This window comes from Berghia stephanieae, chromosome 4 (assembly GCF_034508935.2).
Source record: "Berghia stephanieae isolate SIO BIC M18660-M18661 chromosome 4, UCSD_Bste_1.3, whole genome shotgun sequence".
In the NCBI taxonomy this organism is placed as follows: domain Eukaryota; kingdom Metazoa; phylum Mollusca; class Gastropoda; order Nudibranchia; family Aeolidiidae; genus Berghia; species Berghia stephanieae.
In genome coordinates this window covers 24,612,567-24,624,843 of record NC_088363.1, presented here as the reverse complement: position 1 = coordinate 24,624,843, position 12,277 = coordinate 24,612,567, and the positions used below count along the sequence as shown (strand labels likewise).

Sequence of the window (12,277 nt, the reverse complement as noted above, 5' to 3'; positions counted from 1 at the left end):
GATTGATGAGTCCAGTATATCTTTGTTGTTGTTGATGGTGTTGTTGTAGTTGTTGTTATTGCTGAACACATGTACACATTTGTTGTGGAAACAATAATAATAATGTATCATAAATTGATGAATTTCTACTTTTGACCAATTTACATTAGATTTATGTAATCCTCTTTGGCATAAACGCAAGCTATTTCTATAAATTTCGCAATCAAAATAATGTTGAAAGTGCGTAATGTTCACTTTCAACTGTTCTTCATCAGTAATGTGTTTTGATAGTTATATATATAAAAAAGACGTTTTTAAAAAGTTATTACTAAAGTAGTTTTGATGCTAGATAATCAGATTTTGGTTTTACTTTTCATTATTTAACCCAGAAAAGATGGTGGAGCAAATTTTCCCCTTAATTTTTCCAAATAACTTGTTTGTGGTGAACGACACCAAAAAAACAAAAAAAAAAAACAAAAAACAAAAAAAAACAAAAAAAAAAAAAAAACAAGCGTGTAGCCTTGTCTTCGTGTACAAAACTATGAAATTTAATAAGTAACAGTCCTGTGAGTTTGAATTGTTTTGAAACAACCTTTGTAGACAGGATCATTGTCTTTCTGTCGTACACTGAAAAAGTATATTTATATAAATTTTGGCCAAATGACTTATATGTTTATAATTCGATGGATTAAAATGAGCATCAACTCGTCAAAAATAGTTAAACCCATTGTGATTAATCTTTAATTGTTGTTTTGAACATATCTACGTCGAAGCATATCATTAATAACATCCCGCGGAGTTTTCAAGACTTCTCGTATATCATTACGACACAGTGAACTTTTATTCTTGGGTGTGTGTTTATATGTTTGTATATATATATATATATATATATATATATATATATATATATATATATATATATATATATATATATGCGTTTATGTATATGTGTGTCTGTGTATGTATCTGTATGAGAGATTTTTATTTTGATTATTTGTTTGTTTATTTGTTTTTGTTTGTTTGTTTTGAGATTTTTGGTGATCATATCATGGATAATGTCCCGTGGGAATTTCTATAATATCCGTATCATTTCGACGCACGCTGTTAAAAATTCGAAACCAATTGTCCAGATTTTTTGCTTGTTTGTTTGTTTATTTGTTTTTATTTGTTTGTTTTGGGATTTTTTGGGATTATATCACTGATAAAGTCCCATGTAAATTTCTATAATATCTGTATCATTGCGACACACGCTGTTAAAAATTCGAAACCAATTGTCAAGGGCTACCTTCCAATGCAGCGAAATTGGCAAAAGATATGCCATCCTATTCCATTCATGAAATTTATTAATCGGATTTGCCATAAAACGTGATCCATGATCTGTTTGAATCTATTGATAAAACGATGACAACGACGACGACGACGATGATGATGATGATGATGATGATGATGATGATGATTATGATGATGTTGATGATGTTGATAATAATGATAATAATAATAATAATAATAATAATAATAATAATAATAATAATAATAATAATAATAATAATAATAATAATAATAATAATAATAATAATCCTAATAACAACAATAACAACAAGAAGATCACTTGTTTATAGGTCTGATAACCATAATTATTATGGGTTTGGTGTTGTAATAGAAATACTTTCAAACCAAAAAGCAACATATTGTCGATTACAACCCATGTAACGTTATTTGCAGGTCTGATAACCATAATCATTATGGGCTTGGTATTATATGATAGAAATACTCTCAAACCAACGCAAAATATTGTCCAATACAACCGTGATAAATCAAGCCCATAATTGCGATCAGATGACGTGTGAACGTAGAGTCGCATTCATTCCGATATAACATCATCGCTTTTAGACGGTGGTTGACAATTTTGAGTACCTACCCATTTTTTAAACAAATTGTTAATTTTGACGCAATATTATAAAAAGTAGATTCCTCAACACTATTAAACAGTCAGCTAATACTTGGAACGGGCTGGAATGAAATATAACCAAAGACTCCAAAAGTGTACATTACTTCAAAAATGCAATCATAAGAAGGAGCCTTATAGCTTACAATATGAATTTGATGAATAAGATTTTAATTGATATCCTTTTGATTATTCATGATGTAAGTGATGATCATAATTAATGATCATATCAGAAATTGTTTTACATGAACCTTTCCTTTTTTTTATATATAATATTTAGAGGCGTTTGAGCGACGTGTTTTTATTTACAGATCTGATAACCCAAATCGTTGTGGTCTTATCTTTGTAATGGAAATACTCTCAAACCAACACAAGATATTCTCCATTTCAAGAATGTTAAAACGAGCCCATAGTTGCGTCCGGTTATCAGACCTGCAAATACGTTCATATCGCCTTTGACCTAAGCAACCCTTACCCTGGTATTTGTTAAACCAAAGCAGCAATATTCAATGACAGCATAGTGCTAATATATTATCAAAAAATAATAAAGTAAAATAAATAAAATTCCCTTTATTCATCCTATAGGGAAATTTTTTCTCTAGGGTCTATTCCAAGGGAAGACTGGAATAACCCAGGCGTCAGCTGCTGCTGCAGCGCCCCAAATTGAGCTAGGGCGAGGTGACTTGCTCATGACCACACAGGGCAGCGGGATACCTTTCGGATACGAAGTAAAGACCGTAGCGCTGAGCCATGCTACGCCCCCCCCCCCCCCCCCCCCCCCCTTATTCGATGTATATATGATAAATGCAGCAAAAAAAAACAAAAAAAAAAAACAAAAACAACAACAACAACAGCAAAACAAAAACAAGAAAGATTGAATCTTTTTGAGAAAAACAAAACCAAAGCACAACTCTACCTTAATTTTCACATGTTTGCAACATGGGGAATTTGACAGAAAATATCGAATTCAATCCGGATGGACAGAAATGAATGAAACCGATTATTTAGCTCAGATCTCTATCTTTCCTAATTAAAACGTAGACGTCTAATGTGTTTTAAGTTACACAAAAATTCTGCCGTTGTTTATAAAAACACAGTGTATGCAATGTTAACCAAATAGCACACACTGTGTTCTGTACCAAAAATAAAAACCCCGACAGAATGAATGGATTACGTTGGCCAGAGTAACCTTGCACAAAGGAGTGAATTATAAATTTTATTGCATTGTAGAATCATTTGGTATCTTATTTCTACATTCTGCACTCATGAGAAAAAATAGCTAAAGCTTCATGCTGGACGTAGAAATACAGTGTGTCCCAGAAGTTTGCAACCGATAACAAATGTATTTATTCGGAAAGTAATGGAGATATCATTAGGAAATCTGTTTTAGTTCATAACGAAATCATTCAAGTTTTCATTATTGCCACGTTTAAGATGGCAATTGAATAAGTCAGCAAAGAAATGTTTAAAACACTTTGAGAGAACTTGAGCGACTCATCAAAGTACTGATCACACTAAATGGTGGACACGTTGAAATCCATTAAACATACATGTATTTTTTTTAAATGTTTAAAATATGTTAAGTTGTTTTTCGAGTTTTGGTTTGCGCTAAACAAAACTTGAATTATTTCTCTTAATTTTCGCTAAGATCCTGTGCTTAGCTGTACTGTTTGTTTCTCTGTAAACTATTTTCCTATTGGGTCTAAACTTCTGTGACACCCTGTATAAAGTAATGTTCAAATCTCAAGAAAAGAAATTGATGTAAATCTTGGTAATTTCTTATACTTAATAAATTGTATTGAGATGCCCCCCCCCCCCCTCTCCCTTCAAACACACTCAAACACACACATACACACAAACACCCGCGCGCGCGCACACGTGCATACAAATACTTTTCTTTTGATAAATATGTCATAGATCTGGTTTTACTTACTAAAAATTGTGTGATACTGAAATATAACTTTCAATGATTCTGCTCGGAGTATGAATGCAATTCACATTGGTAGTCTGATATTGCAAAATTACCCCATTTTTCACATATCTAAAATTGCCAGGTTTTATTTGCATTGTCTGAAAGAAAGCGTCAATAATGGATCCGACGAGCACTTATTTGCAGGTCTGACAAATTATTATGGTCTCATTGTTTAATGAAAATACTTTCCAACCAACACAAAATATTGTCCATTACAACAACGTTAAAACGAGCCCATAATGGCGTCCGGTGATCAGACCTGCAAATATGTTCACATTTATGGGTACCTTTTGTGTTAACCTCATGTCTTGATCCATAGTATTATTATTATTATGATTATTATTATTATTATTATTATTATTATTATTATTATTATTATTATTATTATTATTATTATTATTATTATTATTATTATTATTATTATTATTATTATTTTTATTATTATTATTATTATTATTATTATTATTATTATTATTATTATTATTATTATTATTATTATTATTATTATTATTATTAAATTACTTATTTAAAACAAACATTTCAATATGAATAACTAATCTTGAAAACGTGACAAAGACACCCCGAATAAGGTATTTGAGGCAGTTATCCTTGTTTTTATTAAAGTCATATAATATTATGAGGGGTCCCGATAGTTCAGTTGGTAGAGCATTCGCTTCACAAGCAAAGAGACCAAGATCGATCGCGGGTGCAGTCGATATTTTTTTCTGCCCCCCCCCCCCCCCATTGTCCACCCAGCGGTGAATGGGTAGCTGGGCCAGTTAGATTGGGCGGAAAGTATTTTGCGATAGACTAGCGACCTATCCAAATGATAGCAAGCAATTGCTATTGTCCGTTTCACGCTATAGAAACCGGGATAAACTCCAGCCCTATGAGCCCAATGGCTCTGAAGGACTACTAATATTATTACTTAGAAAAACGCGATTTAACCAAATTAAATAGGGTTAAAAACCCCAGCATTTTGTTGCCTTTTTATTGTTTTGTTTTAAATGTCTGATTCCGAGCGTAACATTATGTTAGGTGATACAAACATAAGTAGTATAAATTTTAATGGGGCTCCATCATACGTTAAAAGAAGATATTGAAAGTTTGAAAGAAAAAAAACCCCTAGTAAAATAGAGGAATATACAACAACAAAAATTTGAAAAGACGCACAAAAAAAAAAAAAAAAAAACCCACGAAACAACGACAACAAACCTCTTCTTTTTAAAAAGACTGTTGGAATCAAAGTCCTATCCAAGAATTTCACGGCTGTTACTTCGTTGGACTTAACGGCTTTGTTACTAAAAAAAATAGTTTGATCTTGTTTTGATTCGTAGCTTAACCCTGATACCACCTTTATATCCGCCGTTGTTGGCGTCCCTCGCAACGAAACCCTCCATCGTCTAAGGACACAAGAGATCGTAAAAGGGAGGAGTACGATCGGTTTTGAGGTGCTGATCGCTCGCGTTCCAGCTCTATGAGAATCGACTCATTGATGTTGTTGCAAGTCATATCAAGAATTAAACGAATGTATTGATATATTATATTTATAAATGATAAGGATGATGATGATGATGATGATGATGATGATGATGATGATGATGATAATGATGAGGTTGGTGAAAATGATAATGATGATGATAATGACAGTAAAAATTACTACTATAATATTGACTAATAATAATGATGATGATAATAATAATAATAATAATAATAATAATAATAATAATAATAATAATAATAATAATAATAATAATAATAATAATAATAATAATAATAATAATAATAATAATACTTCTACTACTACTACTACTGCTACTACTACTACTACTACTACTACTACTACTACTACTACTACTACTACTACTACTACTACTACTATCCATATATAATAATAAATGATAATAATAATAATAATAAAATAATAATAATAATAATAATATATAATAAGTAGTATATAGTAGTATATAGTAGTAGTAGTAGTATAGTAGTAGTAGTAGTAGTAGTAGTAGTATGAGTAGTAGTAGTAGTAGTAGTAGTAGAGTAGTAGTAGTAGTAGTATAGTAGTAGTAGTAGTAGTAGTAGTAGTAGTAGTAGTAGTAGTATAGTAGATAGTAGTAGTAGTAGTAGTAGTAGTAGTAGTAGTAGTAGTAGTAGTTAGTAGTAGTAGTAGTAGTAGTAGTATAGTAGTAGTAGTAGTAGTAGTAGTAGTAGTAGTAGTAGTAGTAGTATAGAAGTAAGAAGTAGTAAGTAAGTAAGAGTAGTAGTAGTAGTAGAGAAGTAGTAGTAAAGAAGAAGAAGAAGAAGAAGATGCATGACTAGCTGTAATAGCAACTGTCATAATGTTGATTATCAACATCCTGATCATTTTGAAAAATACTATCAGCTATTTTTCTTTCATTTATATGATTTTGGCTTTGATTATATTCCACTATAATATTGATAATAATGATATATGATATAATAATATATATGATTAATATATAATTGTAATAATATAATAATATATAATAATAATAATATAATAATAATAATAATATAATAATAAATAATAATAATAATAATAATAATATAATAATAATAATAATAATAATAATAATGTTTCTTCATTACGAAGTATTTTATTGTTCTCCTCGTCAGTTGGCTTGTTTATGTGGGGGAAAAGTCGCGTAACTTAAGCGTGTTTCTACCATGCTTATTTTTATATTTACTTTAGTCGATTTAGCAATCCTCTTTTTTATCTTATTTCTTTGTTTTCTTTTAACTTCTGACTGGATAATCGAGAATCGTGGAAAGATGAAACAATTTGTTGTCGGCAATGTTTGGAATTGCTGATACTATTTGAGTCGCAGGGTTACAGGATTTATTTAATAATGAACTCGTGAGTAGGCTCAGTGGTTGGTGGTAAGGTTTTCAAGCGAGAATTGACTTAATTTCGATATATTCTGTTGGACTTTCTCTCTTCCTTCTCCTTTTTCTCATCGTTATCACTTCTTCTTCATCTTCTTCTTCTTCTTCTTCTTCTTCTTCTTCTTCTTCTTCTTCTTCTTCCTCTTCTTCTTCATCTGATGATGATGATGATGATGATGATGATGATGATGAAGATGATGATGACAAGAACGATCAAGATGGTGAATGATCGGTAATGGACTTTAAATTTTCTGTCTTTGTTGTCCGGGGCTTTGTGTTTTGACACTCGGCTTTTATTGACCTAAATGGTCTCTCGTTCAAGTCCCGCTGTCGACGGGGCAAAGTTGAGTCCTTGTAAAAGGTCTTAACTCACAGTCTCTCATCATGATCAAGTGCAAATTTCGGATAAATTCAACACCGCCGGACCAGTAAGATTGATTGACATTGTGCAAAGTTGACTTTATCCATTATCACTATAACACGCTTACATAAAGAATAGAAAATTTAGGACCAACAAGAGGTGTTGACTTTGAGCAAAAGTTTTGTTTGTTTGTTTTTAAGGGTTTTACGGCGCTTGCAACATTTTAAGATCATATCAGCGCCAGTAAAAAGGAAGAAAATGGGATAGTAATAAGTTCTGGAATTACAATTAAAGCACCCAAGAAAAAGTAATACATAGGAGAATTGGATCAAATAGGAAACAGATGTAGATTCCAAGAGCATACTATCGAAGTACTTATTTTGAGATCACCTAAAAGTCTTATCCAGTCACAAGAACAGGTCCCCACTAAGAGGAAACTTTGAGCAGAAGTTTACTTCAAGAGTGTTGATTTTATGCGAGTTCCACTGTGTACGATCTGTTCAGCCTTTTATCGCATTGCTTCCATCCCCCCCCCCCCCCCCAAAAAAAAAAAAAAGTCGCCCTACATGGTAAGTGTTGCTGTTGGCTTGGAACCCCGTGTAATAACGCCCTGGACACATTTTGAGCTTTTATTTTATTTTTTTGTTTTTGTTTTTTAAATATGCGCTGGTACTGTTTCCTAACATTATTCTCAAAAGTTGTGGTTTGGTATCTATGTGCTTTTCCTCTTTGTTTTATTTTTTAGATATTGATGACGCTGTTCTTATTTGGGATGACTCAGGGTTGTGTTTTTATTATTATTATTATTTTCCACGCGTGGCGGCTCGAGTGACTCAAGTCGAATTTCTCTCCCACCTCAATCCACCTTTCTTTACACCTTTCTTTACGATTGTCATATAGAGACTGTAGTAGTTCCTCCGCTATATTTTCATCATGAGTGTCACACTTCTAGAGTAGTTCTGTACTACAATTTGTCCAGCAAGGGATATATTGTTTTTGGAAACCCCTTGGTATGTGTTTCTTTGAGGTACCAAGAATAAGTTTGGTGTATATAATTTTCGTGTTGTGGTTCTATTCTTTGGCAAGTATGTATTGTCAATCAATGGCTTTAGAGGATGCATCCCAGTCAGCCTTTGGAAAGTTCCATCTGGGTTTCTGTATTGAATGTATCGTGGGGATCTGAATGCCTGTTATTATCAGGATGGGGCGACGTTGGCTATGTGGAAGGTCCCCAAGGACCTCTCTTATTGGAGGTATTGGGTTTCCATTTTATTTATATTTTGAGACAAAGGCAAGCTCTGAGGTGAATTCTTATCTCCATCTTGCTGATTTCAGTGTTATCGGGTTGTTTAGTAGTATGCGTTCTGATTGATTGGCATATGTATTTACTGAAATTCCGACAAAGACAACTCTGTTTACGATCTTGTACTCATTTTACACCTGAGAACGGTGAGAGAATGTGAGTAAAGAGTCTGTTCCAGGGACTCGAACATAATACGCTGCTCACAGCTAGATTAGAACCCAGGCGCTTGGCATACCTCAAGTCGTTTTGAAGTTAAAGAAATAATACTCAGTCTCTCTCCTCAATGAAAACATTCATTTTAACTCAAAGTTTATACACTGCGATTAGAATTACACCGTTTCTCCTCTCCCCACAGCCTCCACCAACATTATAGGTTCCATTTTGAGACAATTGGTCGCAAATCAGAAATATCAGCCAAGATACGAATTCGGTTAACGACAAATTATGATGAATGACCAATGGCACGTGGCAGTACATGTGTGTTGTCATCGATATATCTAATGGTTTTCAGCAGCATGGCTTACTGTAATTAGAAATACGTTTCTCGGAGGAAATGAGTCTTTTGCAGTTATAACTCCAGCATATTATCATTTCCTCTCCAACAAAAACGCTCAAGCCTTGAAGACCAATCGGAAGCTATTGTAGCATGTTGATTTATAGCGGTGACTTTTTTCACCTTCTGCACAGAAGATGTAGCATACGTCACGTTAACCTTGTTTGTTTATATATTCCTGTTATTTTAGCCTTAGGTGGCAAAAATAGAGGGTAAAAAACATATTTATTCATGGTACTTATGTGAAAAATGATTTATGATATATTTATTTATTTAAAAGATGAACAATATTGTAATGTGAGGAAAGAGCTGTACAGTGGGGGTTCCAAGCCAACAGTAGCACTTATTGTGTAGGACAATACGGCGAGACTGCTAGGCGTATCACAATTCATTTCGACAAAGACAACAATGTCACCGTCCAAGAACTATTTTCAACACATGAGCACGGTGAGAATATAATTAAAAAGTCTTTACCAAAAACTAAACTTTGCGCCTTCCAGAGCGGGAATCGAAGCCCGGGTCCACACTTCCAAAGCTGATTTTTTTCTACCATTAGAGAACAACATTGAAAAAGAATATTTACAATCTTTTGGGGCCCCACAAATATTTTCTTTAGATATCAGAATGGCAAAATAGAGCATTATGCCTAAAGCCAGTAGTAAAGTAATCCGTTTAGCTGGCTACACAATACTGTATTGAATGACAATCTGCAAAATTCATTAACGTATTTTCCCAACCTCATAATGATATGTTATTAAGTTAAAATCCGTTCAAACGTCGGATGAAAATGTGAAAAGAACAAAATATCAACTATGAAGAGTTTAAAAATCTAGTGAAATCTAATCTGTAATAGCGAGCTAATCTAATAAAGAAAAAGTAGGCAGTCATTTTAAACGTATTAACATTGTTACGAACATCATAGCCAAGTAAATAAAATGGAAAACTTCAGATGCCATTTTATAAAATTTGAATTATTGTATTTATATTCAAATAATCGTTGTAGTAGTAGTAGTAGTAGTCTGTAGTAGTAGTAGAAGTAGTAGTAGTAGTAGTAGTAGTAGTAGTAGTAATAGTAGTAGTAGTAGTAGTAGTAGTAGTAGTAGTAGTAGTAGTAGTAGTAGTAGTAGTAGTAGTAGTAGTAGTAGAGTAGTAGTAGTAGTAGTAGTAGTAGTAGTAGTGTAGTAGTAGTTTAGTGGTAGTCAGTAGTAGTTGTAGTAGTTTTTGTAGTAGTAGTAGTAGTAGTAGTAGTTAGTAGTGTAGTAGTAGTAGTAGTAGTAGTAGTAGTAGTAGTAGTAGTAGTAGTAGTAGTAGTAGTAGTAGAGAAGTAGTACTAGTAGTAGTAGAAGTAGTAGTAGTAGTAGTAGTTGTTATTGTTGTTGTTGTTGTTGTTGTTGTTTATGTTGTTGTTGTAGAATAAGTAGCAGTAATAATAGTAGCAGTAGTAGTTTTTATGGTAGTATTAGTAGTAGTAGTAGTAGTAGTAGTAGTAGGAGGAGGAGGAGGAGGAGGAGGAGGAGGAGGAGGAGGAGGAGGAGGAGGAGGAGGAGGAGGAGGAGGAAAAGGAGGAGGAGGAGTTATTGATTTTGCTGTCGTAGTAGTTTATTTTTTTTTCTTTGGTTGTTGTTGCTGTTTTATTGGGGAGGGGGGGGGGGGTAAGGGAGGTCGTTTTTTTTCTTTATCTTTATTTGGGAGGGGGCTATGGTTGTTGTTGCTGTTGTGTTGGGGTTTTTTTTTTCGTTGTTTTTTGTTTCTTTACTTATTCGAGCCTCTAGTAGAAACATTTCCATTTCTGACAACTACATAGAAATCTTGCCAGAAAAAAAGAAGTCACAGAAAACTATTCTGTAAATATTTGATATGGCCACTCTGGTATCTCATTATCCAGACAGCAATAATTTTACCCATGAGAATAGTTGGAAGTGATTATGTCGTATATCAAAATGAGAGCTTTATGGTAACTCCTCGCTGCCTTATAACTGAGAAGGAGAGATAAGATTTTTTTTTTTGCTTTAACTATTTAACTGAAAAACAACACGTAGCCCCCTATCTAAAGATTTGGCAAAAAATAACCAAAAAAGCTGGACATTCGTAGAAGCCCCAGGTTTGAGAGTTTTTGCCAAGATGAGGATCAAGTGTTCTGGCCACATTTTAAATACGAGTTTATCCAGACTACTGCAGTTAACTGATTAAAAAGCGGTTAGCTACCATATTGGCAAATATCTACAATGGAAATGCACGTTGTTTTTTTTTTGGACGTCTCAAGAACTGTTCTAACTGCTAGTCTAACGATGGCAAAAAAGTAGTTTCTTCGAGCCATTAAGACAACTGACAATAGCAATTGCTTTCTAGCCTTTGGATAGGACGCTAGTCTATCGCAAAGTACTTTCCGCCAGATATAACAGACCCAGCTACATGCCATAATTTTGCAACGTTGGCCTTACCTACATGCATATCGAATATATTTTTGCAACGTTGGGCATACCTACATGATCTCAAAAAAAATATCAAATGCATTTAGAAACAACAACCGAAGAACTGATTTCAACAACACAAGGAAATAACCAACAGCCTCAGCACCTTAACACACATGATGACATTCTAAAGCTAAATCACTTGCACTAGAAAGAGATTTATGGAGCAGATTACTAACTGGATAATAGAAACAGACTGACAAACTCGAAGTGACGCACATATTCACGGCAAGCGTCCATAGAGACTGCGCAACCATATTTATTATTTATTTCAAAAATTAAATAGTCTAGTCTTCTCGGTAAGATTCTTGTCTCAACTGTTGATCGATCGAAAATAATGCACTGTTACAATAAATTAGTCTCTTAAGGATTAACGCCATTCATTAGACAAAACATTTTAACGCCAATCTCTTGTATCCCAAAAATAAACACAGACAGTATTCATTTGTTTGTGGCCATTTTGAACATTTTAAAGTACCTACAGTTGTTTTTCACTGCATCATTTTTAGTATTGTGTAGTATTTGCAGCCAAATTATACCAGAGGGGTCAAATTAGTCGAAGGCCAGGGTAATCAAGAGTTTTTAAAATTAATTTATTTCTCTATTCATTTTTGATTGTTCGGATATTTTCTATATATTTTTTTTATCACCGCAGACTTTATATTATTTCAAGGTTAATATATTATGTATAGTGAATGAAGCCATGCACGTGAAATAATCATGCAATTTAAAATAAAAGATATCTAGATTAAAAATAAATAAATAGATAAATACATAATAAAC

At 33.1% G+C, this 12,277-nt stretch overlaps 1 protein-coding gene across 1 annotated transcript in view; it reads right to left on the bottom strand.

Moving 5' to 3' along the window:
• The window catches only part of LOC144971961 (uncharacterized), a 30,478-nt gene extending 25,227 nt beyond the window's left edge, over positions 1-5,251 (bottom strand). The window contains exon 1 of the mRNA XM_078913038.1: positions 5,112-5,251. The gene's annotated coding sequence lies outside the window, so the exon portion shown is untranslated. The remainder of the gene's footprint in view (positions 1-5,111) is intronic.
• Positions 5,252-12,277: the final 7,026 nt, after the last annotated feature.